The following is a 21,861-nucleotide window of genomic DNA, read 5'->3' as shown; positions in this document are numbered from 1 at the left end:
ATCTAATAACTGCCTTCATAGCCTCCCAGACCATTGTTGCTGTTACCTCCCCTGTATCATTTGTTGTCACATAGTTTTGGATGCTCCTCCTTATCCGCCCACACACCTCTTCATCCGCCAGCAGCCCCACAGCCAGTCTCCAGAGAGGGCGCTGCCCCCGCTCCGTCCCCAGTCGCAGGTCCACCCAGTGCAGGGCATGGTCCGAGACCGCAATGGCCAAATGCTCAACCTCCTCCACCCTCGGGATTAACGGCCTGCTCACCACAAAAAAGTCAATCCGCGAGTAGACTTTATGGACGTGAGAAAAAAAGGAGAACTCCTTCGCCCTTGGCCGCACGAATATCCAAGGGTCCACGCCCCCCATCTGATCCATGAACTCCCACAGGGCCCTGGCCGCCGCCGGTCTCTTACCCGGCCTGGACTTAGACCGGTCCAGCGCCAGATCCAGGACTGTGTTGAAGTCCCCCCCCCACCCCATGATCAAATTACTTGACTGCAAGTCTGGGATTTTACCCAGCATGCACCTCATGAATTCCACGTAAACCCAGTTCGGGGCATAGACATTCACTAACACCACCCGGGCCCCCTGCAGCTTACCACTCACCATTCTGAACCTGCCCACCTTGTCCACCACGGTGCTCCCTGCCTCGAATGCCACCCGGTTACTAACCAGGATTGCCACCCCTCTGGTCTTCGAGTCTAGTCCCGAATGGAACACCTGTTCCACCCATCCCCTCCTTAACCTCGTTTAGTCAGCGAGTTTTAAGTGCATCTCCTGAAGCATGGCCACATCCGCCTTTAATCCCTGTAAATGCGAGAGCACGCGGGTCCTCTTGACCGGCCCGTTCAGGCCCCTCACATTCCACGTGATCAGTCTGGACGGGGAGTTGCCCCCCCCCCGCCGACTAACCATCTCCCTTTTTCGGCCAGCCACGTGCCCGCGCCCCCCGCTCGCTCCAGCCCTCCCACCGGTGGCCCCCCATCCCGACTCTCCATCCGTCCCCAACAGTTGGCTCCCCTTCAGTCAGCAAAGCAGCACCCCATCCCCCCCCCCAACCTCCCAATCCCAACCCCCCGTGCCAAACACCCGCTTAGCACTGATTTCCCCCCTATTACGCTTCCGTAAGTCAGCTGACCCATGCTGACCTCGGCCGCTCCCGCCTCTATCTCCAAGCTTACTATTGTCGCCTCCTTCGGGTCCCCAACCCCCCCTCACCCACAGGGTAAGAGGGAAAGAACCATCCAGATTCTTCCCATGCAACAAAAAACACAACTGGGGCGTTACCCCGCGCCCTGAGAGAAACACAGAAAAAAAACTCAGAAAAAGAAAAACGAACAACTTAAGTTCTGCTCCCAATCTTACATCAGGCCAACACTCGGTTACACATCCCCACCAGAGGGTTTCATCCACGTGCGCCTGCCCCTTAGTTCGAGTCCAGCTTTTCGTGCTTAATGAATGTCCACGCCTCATCCGGCGTATCAAAGTAATGGTGCCTGTCCTGGTACGTTACCCAAAGTCTCGCCAGATACAGGAGCCCGAACTTCACGCCTTTGCTGTGGAGGACCGCCTTAGCCCGGTTGAAACCCGCACGCCTCTTAGCCAGTTCAGCTCCCAAGTCCTGGTATATGCGAATCTCACAGTTCTCCCACTTACTGCTCCGCTCCTTCTTTGCCCAACGCAGTGCACGCTCCCTGTCTGTGAAGCGGTCGAACCTGATCACCATCGCCCTCGGTGGTTCGTTCGCCCTCGGCTTCCTCGCGAGGACTCTGTTCACCCCGTCTAGTTCCAAGGGCCGCAGGAAGGCCCCCGCGCCCATCACCGTCCCCAGCATTGTAGTCACATAAGTGCTCGCGTCCGCTCTCTCCGCACCTTCAGGGAGACCCAGAATCCACAGGTTGTGACTCCTAGACCTATATTCGAGGTCATCTAGTCTCTCCTGCCATCTTTTGTGCAGGGCCTCGTGCGCTTCCACTCAGACCGCCAGGCCCTGGATCTCATCCTCATTATCAGATACCTTCCTCTCCACCTCTTTAATCGCCTTCTCCTGCACCTTCTGAGTCTCCACCATCTTTTCCATGGAGGCCTTCATAGGGGCCAGCATCTCCGTCTTCACGTCTGCAAAGCAGCTTCTGAGAAAGTCTTGCTGCTCTCTCTCGACAACTGGGCTCACGCTGCTTGGTCCCCGCGACGGCCGCCATTTTGTCTTCCCGGACCCGCTCCGCTCGCTTCCCCGCAATCGCTCTTTTAACGGCCCCCTCCTGGTTCCCTCCATGCAGCAGTGAGGGGCACCTCTCCAGCGTCCTTTGCCGGGAATCACCGCCTAAGTGCCGCTACCGCTCCTTTAAAGGGCCCGAAACTCCAATCTCGGCGGGAGCTGCCGTGTGCGCGACCTATTTGGACATGGCCGCTACCGGAAGTCCGACCTGCCACCTATTGAGTGACGTAGTCACAGTACGTAACTCTTGGCAGCACAGTAGCACAGTGGTTAGCACTGTTTCTTCACAGCGCCAGGGTCCCAGGTTTGATTCCCTGCTTAGGTCACTGTCTGTGCGGAGTCTGCACGTTCTCCCCGTGTCTGCGTGGGTTTCCTCTGGGTGCTCCGGTTTCCTCTCACAAGTCCCGAAAGACGTGCTGTTAGATGAATTGGGCATTCTGAATTCTCCCTCCGTGTACCCGAACAGGCGCCGGAATGTGGCGACTAGGGGCTTTTCACAGTAACTTTGTTGCAGTGTTAATGTAAGCCTATTTGTGACATTGATAAAGATTATTATTATTCCCACTCTACGTAGCATATTTGGAATGGAACAAAGAAAGAAAAGTACAGCACAGGAACAGGCCCTTCGGCCCTCCAAGCCTGCGGCCACCATGCTGCCCGTCTAAACTAAAATCTTCTACACTTCCAAGTTGTCACAACCCCAGGGCATTCAAAACCACTTTGCATCCAATTCTGCACTTTACAAATGCTATCACCATTGTAATCTCGGAAGTTCCCGTAAAGAGCAATGACGAGCCAAATTTTTTTTTGTGATGAGATCAACATTCAGGTCACCAGAGATAGCCTCTGCTCTTCTTCCAGATAAGGTTGTGGGATCCTATACCTGGGAGAGCAGTGGGGTCTTTTGCTTAATGCCTCATCGAAAAATAAACAGGACCCCCCAAGAGTGCAGGTATCTACCAGTGCTGCACTGGTGTGTCAGCCTCAACGTCTACGCAAATTCTTTGGAATAGGACCCACAACCTTCTGGTTCAGAGGCAAGAATCCAAGCCACTGAGACGCAGTCCATGTGACGCTAAATGCTCGAGGGGGTTTTCTGCATTCTAAATATGGGTAACTGCGACCATGAACTCTGGAGTCAGAATCGTCTGACCGTTGGCAGTGAGGTTGTGACGGTGGAATAGGAAGTGAGTGGCACTGGCGCCCAGGACTTGCCTCCACCTCAGCTGCGGGTTTTGGGGCTGCACCTCGGTGCAGTAATTGAAAAAGAATCATTAAGAAATCCTAATGACACAAAGGTGTCTTATCACTATCTATGGAACATGCTTGTAAATAACTGCTTAGCAGCACTTTATTCATGTATCTTATATATTCATTGTGTTGATTGTTGCTGCATTGGTCGGGTGCATTTAAGGGCAATGCACATCAGTCCCGAATAGTCTCGATGATGGGGACGTCTGGGTTGACCAATTATTGGGTGAATTCTCCCATCGGATTAGGTGGAGTAGGTGAGGCAGAAAGGGAATGTTTCTCACTGTGGAGGGCATCGGGGAACCACTCCTTTGTCGGGATTCTCCGTTTCCCGAGGCCGATTTCATAAACGGCGATTGGGCGGAGAATCCATTTTTGCGACCATATCGGGGGCGGCGCCTGTTTTATGCAGGTTACGCACGCTCCGCCCCCTCCAAAATGGCGTCATCACGTTGGGACGGCCCCAGGGGGGGCACGATCTGGCAGGTTGTGTCCGCGCATGGCCGGAGCCATGGTGTACGGCGTGACTGCTGCAGGTCGTCACTGTGCACATGCACGGCCACGGGCCCAGCAATTCTCCGGCCATTTATTTTGTGGAGGCCATGAGTTATACGTGGCGCAGCTGCTGGCCCCTCACTGGTCGCAGATCGGTACAGGGCCGGCGCCGAATTTTCCCATGTAAAACGCCATGGATCCTCTGGACATGTCCTCAAAATCGGAGAATCCCGCCCCATATCTTTCATCTCCGGCATAATTAATTATGCATCCTGGTGGTACAGGCTTGATGGCATGTGTTCTGCCATGATTCAAAATGCATCACTGATCCACCATGGAGGAAAGAAGATGGACCACGAGAAGAAGATGGACCTCCTGAAAAAGATGGACCTCGCGAAGAAGATGGACCTCCCAAAGAAGATGGATCTCGAGAAGAAGATGGACCTCGCGAAGAAGATGGACCTCCCAAAGAAGATGGATCTCGAAAACAAAATGGACCTCATGAAGAAGATGGATCTCGAGAAGAAAATGGACCTCCAGAAGAAGAAGGACCTCCCAAAGAAGATGGACCGCGAGAAGAAGGTGGGCCTCGTGAAGAAGGCTCACCTGGCTGATACCTGGGATGGCAGGATTGTCGCACGAGGAGAGAGTAGGTCAACGGGGTCGGTATTCATTGGCATTTCGAAGATTGAGAGGGGATCTAATTGACACACAAAATCCTGAGGGAGCCGGACAGACTGGATTCAGGGGAAGACAATGCTGGAGCGTCTAGAATGAGGGATCACAATCTCAGGATGTGGGGTAGTCCATTGAGAATGAGATGAAGAGAACATTCTTCACTCAAAGGGTGGTCAACCTGTAGCATTTTCTACCACAGAAAGCTGTGGAGGCCAAATCACTGAGTACCTTTTGAAGGAAATAGAGACATTTTTTGACTTCAAAGGTGTTAAAAGGGTATGGGAAGACCGCTGGAGTATGGTGTTGAGATAGAAAATCAGCCATACTCATGTTGAATGGCAGAACAGGCTTGAAGGGCCGAATGGCCTACTCCTGCTCCTATTTTCTATGTTTCTGTATAATTCACTTTAACCTTTTATTCTGATCTTTCAGACATTTGGCAGCAAGAACTTGAAGCGAATCGGAGTGATTCTCCAAAGAGGGATTCTCATTCTCAGCATAGCCTGTTTTCCCTGCTGGGCCATCTTCATCAACGTCAAGCACATTTTACTGGCTTGCAAACAGTCTCCTGCGGTGGCTAAGTGAGTGTCTTGTTTATTTTTAATTACAAAAGGAGATGCGGGTATCTGAGTGAAAGAAAGCAGGCCATTCACTGGCTGAATGGCAGAGTGTGTTAGTCAACATGTGTGTTAGTGAACATGTGTGTTAGTGAACGTGTGTGTTAGTGAACGTGTGTGTTCGTGAACGTGTGTGTTAGTGAACATGTGCGTTAGTGAACATGGCAGAGTGTGTTAGTGAACATGTGAGTGTTGGGTCAAGGAATGTTGGGAAGGAGGTTCCAAATTGCCTATTTACAGGCAGCGAGGGGTTAATCTCAGTTGGATCAGTGTCGAGCAGAGAACAGATGGTCTCGCCAACAGAGGGTGGGCCAAAGAAATGGTGAGTCAGCCATCTTACAGTGGACACCACCTGGCATCCACAGCAAGCAGTATCGCTGAAGGATAGCAACAGATCACAGTGACAGCTTGATCAGAATGGGAGCCAACTTGAAATTCACAAGAGATCAAAATAATGCAAGAGAGAAGGTAAGAGTGCTGCACGAGCCAGGTGTTCATTGAAAGACCAGGGGCTGGATTCTCCGTTTCAGTGGCTAAGTGCCGGCGCCAGCGGAGCCATGTTTGGACTTTTACGAGCAAAAAATCGCCGCGGAACCCGCACCGATACCGGTAGCGGCGAGGGGCTGGCACCGGCAGCGAGTGAAACTCTCGCGGACCGCGCCGAAAACAGCCGGAGAATGGCCATGCCCTGAACCAGGCTGACAACATGGCACCGGCCGTGCGCGAACCTAATCCACCAACCACGGCCCCACAGTCCACCCCCTGGCCACCCCCCACCCAGCCCTTGCAGAAGCCCCCCCGCCACCACCGCCCCGGCCAGCGGCACAGATCCCAGCCGAGTGTGGCACCGCTGGACACAGTCGGCAGCCTGTACGCCGGGTTGCCGGCCGGCAGGACCACACGTGCCCCGCGCCGTTGGGAACTCGGCCCATTGGGGGCGGAACATCGCGGGTGGGCCGGCCGATGATGCACCAATGCCATTAAAATGGCGTGGGTCGCGGTGTCACATGTCACGATGATGCCATTTTGGAGCAGGTGGAGCATGGCGGACCGGCGTCAAAACAAGCACCATTTCGGCGTCGGGCTACGGAGAATCCCGTCCCAGATTTACCTGAGGTGGCCACTTCCCTTTGTTTTCCTTCTTTGTGCTTGACACGGAAACCTGGCTGTGACTCTGTGTCAGGTCTCACCACCTTCTTTTCATTACCATGGCACCTTTTATCTGTATTTCACTAATGCTGCAAGACTTTGCTGCCTCAGTTTGTAGTTACTGATGGTTAGAGTTGCTGATGTTCTATGGTTTCCCTATTAGTAACTTCAACTTCTACTTTCCTTACAGCTTAGCGAATCGCTATGTTTTGATATTTATTCCTGGCATTCCGGTACGTATTTTGTGATTGGTGACACACACACACACGCGCACACGCCTCAACTAACTTGGTAAGCTCACTATTCATCAAACTATATTCACCCGCATGACAAGTACAACATCAAAATACTGCGGATACTGGAAGCTGAACTAAAAGCTAAAATTACGGAAATACTCAGCGGTCCTGGCAGCATCGCCAATGGAGAAACCGCAAGAGGAGAGGCAGTGGCGTACTGCTATTGCCACTGGGCTAGTAATCCAGAGACCCAGGGTAATGCTCTGAGGATCTGGGGAACTGGTTTCGAATCCCACCAGGGCCAGATGGTGAAATCGGAATTCAATAAAATACCTGGAATTAAAAGTCTAACAATGACCGCGAAACCATTGTCGATTGTTGTAAAAACCCATCTGTTCGTTAGTGTCCTTTAAGGAAGGAAATCTGCCATCCTTACCTGGTCTGGCCTAAATGTGACTCCAGACGCACGTGCTCTCCGAAATGGCCAAGCAACGCAGTCAGTTTAAGGGCAATTAGGGATAGGCAAAAAATGCTACCCGCGATACCCACATCACTTGAATGAATGACAAAAGAACAAATTAACACCTCCAATTCTTTGTGGGCTGGTGGAAACTCCACAGACCTTAAACAACGACAGGGTTGGCTCAGATATGAAAGTACCGCCTCCACTCCCAGCTGATTCCATTTTTGCTGGGTAGGGGAAAGGGAGCAGGCATAACTCACATGCGAAGGGAATCAGGACACATGTCTGCCAATCATTCCAGTTCTTTTAATGCCAACCCTTTCATATAAAAAAGGTGTGTCCGTGCCTACGGGAGTTGAAATAACTCAATATTTTCAGTTATTTAACTCCCCATCCCTGTAGAAGCTTGAAAATAAAACTGCCTTTGCCAGTGAGGGTTGCCAAAATCTGTTCCAGGAGTTACGATAGCTGTATGTTGACATGATCCCAAGAGCTATTGTTATATCATTACGGTTGGATGCTTTCCACAACCTCAAATTATCCCAGCGAGGGTATTTGTAAGTTTACAGTTGATTGGCAGCTGAAAGAAGTTATTGAAAGATTATCTGTGTTAGATGTGAGGTTATGAATACAAATTTGTTTGTTTTAATGAGGGTGAAGCACCTGAGGGACTTTTAATGTTTTGAAAGAGCATTCATGAATGACAGTGCTTTTTATTGCAATGAAAGCTGGGATAAGTATTAAAATCTTTATTTCATCTAATCATGACTCCTAAGTTCTGCCCATGATGGATACTAAGTGACTTGACATAGAGGGTGGTGGCTGGAAAGGCACGGATTTAGCATGGATAATGCACAGAATGTGGGTGGGGTTGATGGGTTGTGAGGGGTGAGGGCGAGCGGGACTAATATTTCACAAAACAACTGCGACGATGCTTCTACATTTGGTAGCTCTCTGCGCCTACATCCAATTTGCATCCAGGGTTGACAGGCACGACTCCATCCCACCCCACCCATTACCCCCCCTCCCACCTTGAAGAAATTCTTCCCAAGGTGGGTGCTCCAAACCAGGAAATTTCCCCACTTGAGGTATGTGCATCACGAGTGAAAATCTGGCGCGTAGTCTTCGGCCCATGACCTTTCATCAGAGCTATCCTCAGAGTTGTACCATGAGCGTCAGCCTAGATTGCTCTGGTGCAAGGCACAAATCCACAATTTTCTGATTCAGAGCCAGATGCACTAAGCCTTGACTAGGCATATTAGTGCTGCAGCTCAGGCCAAGCAACACTTGTGTAAATAGTGTACAGTCAGGTTGAACAGAATCCCAACACACGCCTGACTGAAACTTTTGAAGAAAGTATGAATGTAACTTCTTTTCTCTTTCAATAGCGGTTTATACGTTGCTAATTATTTTAAATATTCTTCCTTAGGCTATATTTCTCTACCAGTTACAGATCAAATACCTTCAGAATCAGGTAAAGACGCTGAATTGTGGAACGTGCATGAAATTGCAAACAAATTATTGCAGGAAAATATATTTGAGGTGGCGTCAATGTCTATTGTTCGACTGAGCGCAGAAACCACCAAACAATTCGTCCACTTCACCGTCCATGCACCACTTTCTGTATATGTAGCAGAGTTTCGCAAATCGCACATTGGACTTATCGATCATCCCACATCTCATCAAAGCGGAGTGGAGACGAGGGCAGGATTAAACGACTCCCTTCCCAGTGGGCTTTCAGGGGGGCCAGTAAAATTGCCCCTGTAACCTGCCCATTTTCCAGCTTGTGCCTGACCCGACAGGGAGAGGATGAGGCCCAGGGCAGCCTGACAGCCCACGCTCCAGTTGAGGCCTTTAAGTGGTCAATTCATGGCCACATAAAAGCCACTTCCCGCCTAGCCTCAATTTTAAGGGGGGGGGGGGGGGAGGAGATTAGGGATGGGGGAGATGCTCAGCCGGTTACCCTGCTCGGGTTTCAGGCAATATTAGGGACAGCCTCATCCACAGGCCCTGTTTCCAGATCGCAGCCCCCCCCAGCCACCCAACTGCACCCCCATATCTGCTCCCCCTGGTTGCTCCCTCCTTTTTCAGCCTCTCTACACATCCACCCATCTCTGCCAACTACCCCCCTCACCTCACTCCAGGCCCCTGTTGCCATCCCTGCTGTGACAAACCCCACACCTGCACTGACCTTCATCCCGACTCCCAGAATGGGAGTCCCACGTGGTACCGCTTGTAGTCCCAGCAGTGGCCACTGCTCTCAGTGGCGCTGCTGGTTCCACAGAGCTGATGACCACTGAGCAGCAGCTCTTTCAGGCCGGCTTCCTCTCGATTGATTGGATTCTACCCCAAGCCATTCCACCCCAAGTCATTCCCAATCCCAAGGGGCGGCCCACGAAGAAGGTCCCTCATTTTAATGGTTGTTGCAAACAGAGAAAAGATTCCTAATATCCCAGGAAATAATTCAAAAGTGGTGGTCACACCCATACAGTATTAGACAGCATTTCACCACAGGAGTCGATCATACAGTCCCACACCCACACTGCCGTGTGTGACCCACATGAGCCTCCTCCTATCCTTTCTCATCCAATCCAATCCTTCGTGTGCTTATTTAGCTTCCCCTCAATTGCACCTATGCTATTTTATCTCAACTATTCCTTGTGACTAGAGAAACAAAACTAGTTTCTCAGCCCCACGGGATCAAGCGGGGATCATTTCCACGTCCACAGCCTGGACCGTAATCGGGTGGACTCCATCGTCAATGTAGAACCCGCCCAATTTTCATGCTACTAAAAGGGTAAAACGGGTGACCTCCACAATGAGCAAGCAGCCTGCTTTGCCAGGTTATCACCCGGAATGTGAACGTAAACATTTCCAGTAAATTTTTATTTTTAATGACACTGCCAAGATGTACTCACAGCTGATATAGTCATTGTAGTTGTGCCCACATCCACTCGGGAGCCAGCTATTAAAGGGGGAAATTTGACATTGCCTTATATGTCAATTGCTCCATTGTTGAGCCCAGCTCAGAGTGAGGAATGGCAGCATCGCAGGCAATGGCTGAATGAGTCCCTCACCAGGGAGACAGCAGGCTATTGAGTATCCCAGTGAATTCAGACCTCCTGCATTCTGGGGAAGCACAGATCTGGTGGGCGGGATTCTCCGATTGCCTGAGGCCGAAATCGCGTTCGCCAATCGGCCGGAGAATCCCCGTTTCCGCCGGGATTGAGGACGGTGCCGTTTTAGCGATGCTGCGTCACCTCAAAAACAGTGCGCTTGGGGATTACCACGCACGCCGTACGGACGGCCTCAGGACGTCACCTGAGGCATTCCCCTGATGCTCCGCCCCCGATGGGCCGAGTCCCCGATGGCGTGGGACACGTGTGCTCACGGCTTTCGGGGACCTCGCGTGGCAGCTGCGGACTCGGTCATGTTTACGGCACGGCCGTATCCGCAGGTAAAGCCGCTGCACGGCTGCTAGTCCCCCAGCGGATGGAGGGTCGGGAATGACCAAGAATCAAATGTTCCAGCAATGAACCTGATTCAACCGAGGGGAAATTGACCCTCCTCGTTTGAGGGCGCATTGTACCCTGCACATGGACATTAGGAGAGCAGTCGTACTCGATCTTCCCGCTATCCTGGCACCATATCCTGTTGGTTTATGGAATTCATTGCCGCGGAGTGCAGTGGAGGCCGGGACGCTAAATGGCTTCAAGGCAGAGATAGATAAATTCTTGATGTCGCGAGGAATTAAGGGCTACGGGGAGAATGCTGGTAGGTGGAGTTAAAATGCCCATCAGCCATGATTGAATGGTGGAGTGGACTCGATGGGCCGAATGGCCTTACTTCCACTCCTATGTCTTATGGTCTTATGGTCTTATGGTTTATCTGAGGATAATTTTAACAATGACTCTATTGTTTTGTTCCCACCTCAGGGGATCACCATTCCTCAGGTTTTCACTGGCCTGATAGCCAACATCATCAACGCTATCCTCAATTACATCTTCCTCTTCGTGCTGAAGCTGGGAGTGGGGTAAGTAACAAGCACCTTTAAAAAGTTCAAAATATCTGATACATTTTCACTGGATGATAACCCAGCCTTCATCAGAAGCTGCTTTTAATATTGTAATAATCCCCCACGCAGAGACCCGATTGATTTCACCATCGGGCTCGAGGAATACCAGCGCCCCCCACTAAGGGGCGGGGGTCCAACAGCGAGGCTTGTTAGAACGGGCCGACAAAACCAGCCAGGTTGGTAACCAGCATCTTCTGATTGGTCCCAGCTGGGACTGGATGTACCGCTTTGCAACCCTGCATTTATTTACAGAATAAACCTCTAAGTTTAAATCCTTCTCGGGACCCCTGTGATTATAATATACATTCAAACTTGTTTTCCCAGAGGCTCCGCTGCTGCCAATGTTATCTCTCAGTACTGTCAAACCATTCTCCTGTTTGCATACATTCGATTGAAAAAGCTGCACGTCGAGACATGGGCAGGTAGGTTTTGTAGTGATCTCTGAATATCAATATACATGATCAATGTATGTAAAACTAGTACGGTCAATTCAACACTCGGGGCGCGATTCTCCGCAAATGCGGCGAATCGTAAAGGCTGCCGTGAAACTGGCCGCACCCCCTCCCGGGATCCGATTCTCCCCCCCCGGGTGGGGCTAGCAGCGGAGCCCCGTGAAGCACGGCATCGCGGACTTAGCGACCGTCACTAAGTCCACGCGCCAAGCGTCACGCCGGCTGACGCGCACGATGACGTAAAGCCGCGCATGCGTGGGTTGGATGGCTCCGGCGTTAAAGGTGGCCCCGGCGGTGATTCTCTGCGCTCAATGGGCCAAGTGCAGCCGCCGTCGTTCACGTATGGTCCTCCCCGGCGGGACCTCACCGTTCTGATTGCGGGGGCTGTCCCGTGGAGGGGGCGGGGGGAGCCGACTCTGGGGGGGCCGCTTCCACGGTGGCCAGGCCCGAATCGGAAGCCAACAATCGGCGGGCGCACTAATTCCGAGGGGGGGGGGCCCATGTTCCTCCGCACCGGGCCCCTGTAGGGCTCCGCCATGTTGCCCGGGTGCCGGCGCGAAGACAGCCGTGACGCACATGCGGGAAGGGCCGGCTTTTGATGCCGGAGCAGCACACAGCACTCCGGCGCCGTTCTAGCCCCCGAGGAAGGAGAGAATGACTGGTCCCGGAGGCCGGTTAACGCCGGCGTCGCTTGCGCCAGTTTTGACGCTGGCGTCAACACTTGGTCGGGATTTCGGAGAATCCCGGCCAATACATAGAATAGCTAGAGAGAGAGTGAAGTTGAAAATGAAAATGAAATGAAATGAAAATCGCTTATTGTCACAAGTAGGCTTCAAATGAAGTTACTGTGAAAAGCCCCTAGTCGCCACATTCTGGCACCTGTTCAGGGAGGCTGGTACGGGAATCGAACCGTGCTGCTGACCTGCTTGGTTTGCTTTCAAAGCCAGCGATTTAGCCCTGTGCTAAACAGCCCCTAGTTACAAATTATTTCATTATTACATTGTGTAGTTAGTTAGTTATCTTCACTGTATTTTATTTCTTTTACTCGTTGAGTATTAAGTAAAAAGGACTCCCAAATATTATTTACATTACTCAATAAATTAGTTCATCTTTACAAGAAGACTATTCATCAACTCGGCTGGTTCAAAGAGTAATAAACTATATTACACAAGGTAATATAACCGGTTTCGCTAATTTGCATTTTAGGCAATGATATGAAATGGACAATATTAATTTAGACCCTCATTATACATGTGGGCAGCACGGTAGCATGGTGGTTAGCATAAATGCTTCACAGCTCCAGGGTCCCAGGTTCGATTCCCGGCTGGGTCACTGTCTGTGCGGAGTCTGCACGTCCTCCCCCTGTGTGCGTGGGTTTCCTCCGGGTGCTCCGGTTTCCTCCCACAGTCCAAAGATGTGCAGGTTAGGTGGATTGGCCATGATAAATTGCCCGTAGTGTCCTAAAAAGTAAGGTTAAGGGGGGGGTTGTTGGGTTACGGGTATAGGATGGATACGTGGGTTTGAGTGGGGAGATCATTGCTCGGCACAACATCGAGGGCCGAAGGGCCTGTTCTGTGCTGTACTGTTCTATGTTCTATACACCCCCTGGCGGTACTTAACAAGGCAAAAACATGAAGATACACCAAGAGTACGTTTAAACGCTAAGGTGATCTGGATGTCATAGATTCACAGAAAAAGGCCCTTCGGCCCATTGTCGTTAGTGCTGGCCATCAAGCACTAACTCAATTTTCCAGCACTTGGTCCATGGCATTGTCTGCTAGGTCGTTTGAAGTGCTCATCTAAATGTCTCTTAAATTTGTGAGGGTTCCAATCTCTAAAACCTTTTCAGACAGTGAGTTCCAAACTCCCATCAGTCTCTGGGTGAAATTCTATTTCCTCAAATCCCCTCTGAATATCTTGCCCCCTTACCTTAAATCTATGCCCCCTGGTTAGTGGCCCCTTTACTAAGTGCAACACGTTCTTTCGACCTACCCTATCTACATCCCTCATAATTCTGTACCACTAATTCACATCCCCCCTCAGCCTTCTCTGCTTTATGGAAAACAACCTCAGCTGAACCAGCCTCTCTCCATAGCTGAAACGCTCCAGCCCAGGAAACATCCTGGTCAATCTCCTCTGCACCCTCTCAAGTGCAACACATCCTTCCGATAGTGTGGTGACCAGACTAGCTATTGCCTAACAAGCGTTGTCCAACAAGCGTTTTCTGCAGCTCCAACATAACGGGAGCGATTCTCTGACCCCCACGCCAGGTGGGAGAATTGCGGGAGTGCCGGGCGATTCACGCCACGCCGCCCTGGCACCCACACGCGATTCTCCCACCCTCACCCAAAATGGCGTGTCGCGTTTTGCGACAGGCCGCTTGGAGAATCGCCGCTCCGGTCGAGCGGCGATTCTCTGGCCCTGATGGGCCGAGCGACCTGCCTAATCCGACCAGTTCACGCCGGCGCCAACCACACCTGGTCACTGCTGGCGTGAACAGCGTGCGACCACTGCGTGTGGGGCCTGTGGGGGGGGGGGGGAAGGATCGAGCACCAGGGGGGTGCTCAGGAGGGGTCTGGCCCGCGATCAGTACCCACCAATCGTCGGACTGGCGTCTCTGAAAGATGAACTCTTTTCCCTCCGCCACCCAGCAAGATCACTCCTCCATGTCTTGCGGGGCGGCGGAGGGGAGGACGGCAACCGCGCATGCACGGGTGACGTTATTTAGGCGCCGCCGCCGCGTGTAATTGATGCAGCACCGCTCCTAGCCCCCTGGGGGTGGGAGAATAGGGGGCGAGGAGCGGTCTCCGACGCCGGAGTGAAACACTCCGGTTTTCACTCCGGGGTCGGCACTTTGTCTGGGAGAATCGCGCCGAACCTCTCTACTCTTATATGTGTCATAAATTATGTTCTCTCGTCCTACATATTACTGTGCTTGTAACTCTGTTTTTTTTGTGTAGGGTGGTCTACTGACTGCCTGCAGGAGTGGGACCAATATACACGTCTCGCAATTCCTAGCTTGCTTATGATATGTATAGAATGGTGGGCATTTGATATTGGAACTTTCCTCGCAGGTAAATAAATAACTTTACTGCTTAAAAAGCAGACCTTATCCATTGTTAATTAGGTGAGATGATGACAAATATCAGTCTAGATTATGTGGAGCAAATAGATACACTCAAAGGAGAGTGATGAATGCAGAAATTGTTCTCTGTTATATATTGTATATCTGTTGCGGTAATGCTATTAAAAACCTGGGTTAAGATATAAACTTTGTCAGAATATTTTTAAAGAAACCTAGGTTAAGGTCTCCAGACTGTGTGTCTGCTAAAGCTGTAAGTAAGGTGTCGCAAAAAGTGAGTTAATCCATGGTTTCTAACCATTTACTAGTTTACATATAGATTGCTAATCATATATTGTTATGCTTGCTGGTGATTCGCTGGGGTGTAGGTACTTTGTGAGGGATTATATTTAGTCCTAGCTGAGCAGGCGATAGAATATCTTAATGGGATACAGATGATGTAATTAATGGGAGGAGCCAGGTCTGTCTATAGTTTTAAAGTATGTTATAAGGTTTTAAGTTGAACAGCAGTTTGCCATAGGATTTAAGTCTGACAAGACAGAAGTGTGCTGGATCTGCTCTGAAAGGGTTTCTCTCTCTCCAAAAGATCTGCATAGAATTAAACAAGTATACTTGTTCTATTAACTTTATTTATAAGTGTCATTTGAACTGTATTGGGTTGCTGGAGTTAATAGCAGATATAGATAGTAAGTCCAAAGATGTGCAGGTTAGGTGGATTGGCCATGCTAAATTGCCCTTAGTGTCCAAAATTGCCCTTAGTGTTGGGTGGTGTTACTGGGTTGTAGGGATAGGGTGGAGGTGTGGGCTTAGGTAGGGTGCTCTTCCCAAGAGCCAGTGCAGACCTGATGGGCCGAATGGCCTCCTTCTGCACTGTAAATTCTATCTATCTTAACATCTTTCCTTGTGTTTAGGAACTGTTTAACTGATAATTGTAAAGCTATTTCTTTGATGTTAATGTGATTAATACTGTGTTTAAATTAAAGTTTGTTTTAACATAAAAGATACCTATTGGTCAGTGTCACCACTCCTGGAGTGAAGTATCCTTTCCTCACAGTTTTACAAATAGATAAATTATTTGACGTCCTTATCTGATATCCCAGCAAAAGTTGAGGTCTGGTCCAGTATCCTAACAGGAAACAAGCATGGCCGTGAGGTTTATATTGATTCGCTAACACGCACTATTTGAAATGATTGAGGGCGAATTTCACTTTGACTGGGATCATAAAACAGTCAATTGTTTAAAGAAGGTTAATCATCTTCCAGCAAACACTAGTCTCTAATTATCCGCAATAATTCCAATTAGGAAACTTTTCCAAAGCAATGGCACTTGGAATGTTTCCCTGAGGCTGACCCAGATTCCAGGAGAGGATCTTTCCCCAAAATCAAACACTCAGAAACTCATTGGCTTTGGTGATTGCATTGCCCCTTTAAGGGGTGATCCCTCCTCGTTCACCTGACCGTCTCTGGGCCTATCGCGCGTGAGCTCATGAACCCCGACGAATCGGGAATTAGCAGAGGGCCCTGGGAGCAGGGACCCAGGAAGTGTTTCTGAGGAAGGATGTTCTTGCTCTCGAGGGAGTGTAGAGAAGGTTTACCAGACTGATTCATGGGGTTGCAAGACTGACAAATAAGTCAGTCAGGATTGTATTCGCTGGAGTTCAGAATAACGAGGGAGGGGGGATCTCATAAAAACCTATAAAATTCTAACAGGACTGGACAGGGTAGATGCAGGAAGGATGTTCCTGATGGTGGGGGTGTCCAGAACCAGGGGTCACAGGTCTGAGGTTACGGGGTTGACCATTTAGGACTGAGATGAGGAGACATTAATTCACCCAAAGGGTGGCCTGCCTATGGAATTCGCTACTACAGATAGTTGAGGCCAGTTCGATATAGGACTTGGGACGAAGGGGATCAAAGGATCTGGGGGGAAAGGTGTGATGAGGCTATTGAGTTGGATGATCAACCATGATCATAATGAATGGCGGAGCAGGCTCCAAGGGTCGAATGGCCTCCTCCTGCTCATTTTCTCTTTGTTTCTATGACCCGGGAGTCACAGAGTGAAGAAGACCTGTTTCAGAGATCTCTGTGCCTCTGTATGTTACTTTTATTATAAATTTAGAGTGCCCAATTATTTTTTCCAATTAAGGGGCAATTTAGCATGGTCAATCCATCCAACCTGCACATCTTTGGGTTGTGGGGGTGAAACCCACGCAGACACAGGGAGAATGTGAAAACTCCACACAGACAGTGACCCAGGGCCGGGATCAAACCCGGGTCCTCAGCGCCGTAGGCAGCAGTGCCAACCACTACGCCACCATCCCGCCCCCTGTGAATGGTTAACCCTTCCCTTTGGAAAGTTTGTCTGAGGCTTACCCAGATTCCAGGGGAGGATCTTTCCCCAAAATACAACAAGTTACTCAGAAACGCATTGGCTTCGGTTGTAGCATGGCCTCTTTAAGGGCTGATTCCCTCCTTGTCCACCTGACCGGCTCTGGGCCTATCGTGCATGAGCTCATGAACCCTGACGAATCAGGAATTAACAGAGGGCCCTGCCTTAATAAACCCCTCTTGGTGCTTCAAGAAGCCTCCGCAATGTCGCCTCAAGCTACCACATTGATGACGAGCTTTAATTGGACGAGGATCGCAAGTCATCGCCACTTTCATAACGCGTGGGAGAAGGGGTTACATCTGGGAGCCTCCGAAAGCAAAAAAGAAGGCAAAGTCATCGAGTGGAAAAAAAACTTTCCTATGATTGGGAAACCTGATCAGTTCGACCAGGGAGCCAAAATCTGGAGCCATTATACTGAGTGGCTCCAGTACTTCTTTACTGCTAATGAGATCAAGGGGCAAGACAAACAGGTCTCTTATGGTCTTAAAAGGTTATTTTGTTGACAGTTTGTGGGCCCCAGACCTACAACTTCATGAGGAATATGTCATCCCCGGGGATTCCCGACACTAAATCATTCGACCAATTGGTGGCGCTTGTGAAGGACCACTTCAACCCCAGACCCTGCATCATACATGTTCAATTTGGCTGTCAGGGATCCAGAGGCGGTGGATGCAGATCTCAGCTTTCGGCAGCTGACTCTGCCAAATGGTCGAACATTGCGGATTCGCAACGGCTTTGGACGACATGCTGGGCGACTGCCTGCTGTGCGGCATCAGTGGCATCAACGTGCAGAGGAAACCGCTGGCCAAGATAAAGATTCCCCTGGATAAGGCGATTTAAATAGCCCAAGCAACCGAATGGACTGAGAGGAGCATGCCAATGCGTGCAAGAGAGTGAGGTAAAGCAACTGTGGAGCAGTATGGCTCAAAGAGGTGTACCCAGGTTGACAGACGTAGGGGAAGTTCAGCCATGACCCCAGAAGCAAAATCAAAGTCCGGGGTCGGGTCATTAACCCATCAGACACAGGAGGACCTAAAGGTCACAACATTTCTCAGCTCAGCTGGCCGTAAAATGTTTGTGCTGCTACAGAATCTTGTTCACACAGCAAAACCAGGAGACAAATCCTTCAGTGAATTAGTGAAAATCTTAATGGGACATTTTCTCTCCTTTCTGATTGCAGAAAGGTTCCGATCCCACTGCCGTAGTCAGGAAGAAGGTGAAACTCTGTTACTGTTTGTAGCGTCGTTAAGAAGGTGAGCTAGACATGGTGAATTTGGTACAACACTTGATGATACTCTCCGAAACAGGCTGGTTTGTGGATTATGAAGCAATTCAGATGAAGCTGCTTACTGCAAATGTTTTAACTCTAAAAGCTGCTGTGGGAGTTGCCAGATGTATGGAGCTGGCAATGAGAGAAGCTTCACTGACAGGGGGGTGGAGCGAAGATTCACAAAATGAATATCTCAAGGAACAAGGCTGCAAAGTTGCCACCGTGACACCCTTTTTTTAATAAACATTTTATTGAGGTATTTTTGGTATTATCAACAACAAAATAAACAATGTACATGAAACTATAAACATAGTGCAAAAGCCGTCTCCCTCCCTTACAGGTCCCACCTTTATTAACCCCCTACTCTAAGCTAAACTAACCCCCCCCCCCCCCCCGCCTTCTGCTGACGATTAATGTTCTGCGAAGAAGACGACAAACGGCTGCCCCCTCCGGGCGAACCCTAATATTGACCCTCTCAAGGTGAACTTGATTTTCTCCAAACAGAGAAAGCTAGTCATGTCCGATAGCCAGGTCTCCGACTTCGGGGGCTTTAAGTCCCTCCAGGCTAGTAGTATCTGTCTCCGGGCTACCAGGGAAGCAAAGGCCAGAACGTCTGCCTCTTTCTCCTCCTGGATTCCCGGGTCTTCCGACACCCTGAAAATCACCTGCTCTGGACTCAGCGCCACCTTTGTTTTTAACACCGTGACATCTGCAAACCCCTGCCAAAATCCCCTAAGCTTCGGACATGTACAGAACATGTGGACATGGATCGCCGGTCCTCCTGCACATTTTGCGCACCTGTCTTCCACCCCAAAGAATCTGCTCATCCGGGCCACTGTCATGTGAGCCCGATGAACAATCTTGAATTGTATCAGGCTGAGCCTGGCACATGTTGTGGACACGTTGACTCTACTCAACGCGTCCACCCACAGACCATCCTCTATCTCTCCTCCCAGCTCCTCCTCCCACTTGCACTTCAGCTCCTCTGTCTGTGTATCCCCTGACCCCATAAGTTCCTTGTAAATGTCAGAGATGCTCCCTTCTCCTACCCACCCTCTGGAAACTACCCTGTCCTGAATCCCCCTTAGCGGTAGGAGTGGGAAGGTTGACAACTGTTTAAGTAGGATGTCCCGCACCTGCAGATACCTGAATTTGTTTCCCCTCGCCAAACCAAACATCTCCTCCAGCGCCCTCATACTCGGAAAGCTCCCCTCTGTAAACATATCCTCCATCCTCTCAATCCCTGCCCTCTGCCATCTCCGGAACCCCCCATCCATATTTCCCGGGGCAAACCGGTGATTATTACAGATTGGGGACCAGACCGATACTCCCTCTGCTCCCACATGTCTCCTCCATTGCCCCCAGACTCTCAGGGCCGCCACCACCACGGGACTGGGGGAGTACTGTGCCGGCGGGAACGGCAGAGGCACCGTTACCAATGCCCCCAGACTGGTGCCCTTGCATAAAGCCGCCTCCATACGCTCCCATGCCGACGCCTCCCCCACCACCCACTTCCTGATCATGGCTATGTTCACCGCCCAGTAATAGTTACTAAAATTTGGCAGCGCCAGCCCGCCCTCTCCCCGACCCCGCTCAAGCATTACCTTCCTTACTCGCGGGGTCTTGCCCGCCCAAACAAAGCCAGAGATCACTTTGTTGACCCGTTTAAAAAAGGACCGCGGAATAAAGATGGGGGAGACATAGAAACACGAACAGGAATCTCAGGAGGACCATCATCTTCACCGTCTGCACCCTCCCAGCTAATAACAACGGGAGTGCGTCCCATCTCCGAAAATCGTCCTTCATTTGGTCCACTAGTCGGGCCAGATTTAATTTATGCAGCCGGTCCCATTCCCGCGCCACACGATTGCCTAGGTACCTAAAGCTTCCCCCTACTAATCTAAATGGCAGCTCCCCCAATTGCCTCTCCTGTCCCCTTGCCTGGACCTCAAACATCTCACTTTTCCCCATATTTAGCTTATACCCCGAAAACCGGGCAAATTCCCCCAGAATCCTCGTGATTTCTTCCATCCCCACTATTGGGTCCGATACATACAGAAGCAGGTTGTCTGCATAGAGCGAGACTCTGTGCTCCCCCCCCCCCCCCCCCCCCCCCCAACCCCCTGGACCAGCCCCTTGAGGCTCTCAGAGAAATTGCCAACAGCTCTATAGCTGGTGCGAACAACAGTGGGGAGAGGGGACATCCCTGTCTCATCCCCCGGTGCAGTCTAAAATAGTCCGATGTTGTCCTATTCGTCTGTACGCTTGCCACAAGAGCCTAATACAGCAACCTGACCCAGTAAATAAAGCCCCGCTCAAATCCGAACTGTCCCAGTACCTTTCACAGATATTCCCATTCTACCCAATCAAAAGCCTTTTCTGCGATCACTACCTCCACCTCCCTACCTTCCGGGGGCATCATGATCACATTTAACAGCCTTCTTACATTGGCCACCAACTGCCGACCCTTAACAAACCCCGTCTGGTCCTCCCCAATAACATCCGGAACGCAATCCGCAATCCTGGAGGACAAAATTTTGGCCAGCTATTTGGCGTCCACATTCAACAGGGATATCGGCCTGTAGGACCCACACCGCTCCGAGTTCTTGTCCTGCTTCAGAATCAGCGAAGTCGTGGCCTGTGATATCGTCGGGGGCAGCACCCCTCTTTCCCTTGCTTCATTGAACATCCTCTTCAACACCGGTCCCAATATCCCAGAGAACGTTTTATAGAACTCCGCTGGGTACCCATCCGGCCCCAGGGCTTTACCCGACAGCATGGCCTTCAGACCCTCCACTATCTCTTCCAACCCAATCGGTGCCCCCAGCCCTTCTAACAGCTCCCCGTCCACCTTTGGGAAATTCAGCCCCTCTGGCACTGTAGCGGGTTCCAATCTATACAGCCTACAGTAGAAATTCCGAATCACCGCTGCTGAATCTCCAACCAGGTTCCCATCTCCGTCATTTACTTTCCCTATCTCCCTGGCTGCCTCCCTCTTTCCACACTGCTGTGCAAGCATTCTGCTGGCCTTCTCTCCATATTCATAGATTGCCCCCCTCGCCTTTCTCAGCTGCTCCACCGCCCTCCCTATGGTTAACAAGCCGAACTCCGCCTGTAGCCTCCGCTATTCCCTTAAAAACCCTGCCTCTGGGGTCTCCGCATACCTCCTATTGATCTGTAGTATCTCCTTTACCAGTCGGTCCGTCTCTGCCCTGTCCACCTTCTTCCTCTGGGCCCGTATCGAGATCAGCGCCCCTCTGACCACTGCCTTCAGTGCTTCCCAGACCATCGCTGTTGAAATTTCCCCCGTGCCATTAACCAGCAGGAAGTTCTGAATACATTTCCTCAGCCGCTCACACACCCCTTCGTCAGCCAAAAGTCCCACATCCAACCTCCAGTGCGGGAACTGGTCTGAGATTGTAATCGCCGAGTACCACATATCCACCACCCCAGCCAGCAAGGCCCTGCTCAACATCAATCCGGGAATA

At 50.7% G+C, this 21,861-nt stretch overlaps 1 pseudogene; it reads left to right on the top strand.

Moving 5' to 3' along the window:
* Positions 1-21,861, top strand: part of LOC119975082 — a 69,309-nt pseudogene that overhangs the window by 23,140 nt on the left and 24,308 nt on the right.

The sequence above is a fragment of the Scyliorhinus canicula genome, chromosome 12 (genome assembly GCF_902713615.1).
Source record: "Scyliorhinus canicula chromosome 12, sScyCan1.1, whole genome shotgun sequence".
Classification (NCBI taxonomy): domain Eukaryota; kingdom Metazoa; phylum Chordata; class Chondrichthyes; order Carcharhiniformes; family Scyliorhinidae; genus Scyliorhinus; species Scyliorhinus canicula.
The sequence above is the reverse complement of the archived record's forward strand: the minus strand, read 5'-3'. Positions and strand labels throughout refer to the sequence as shown.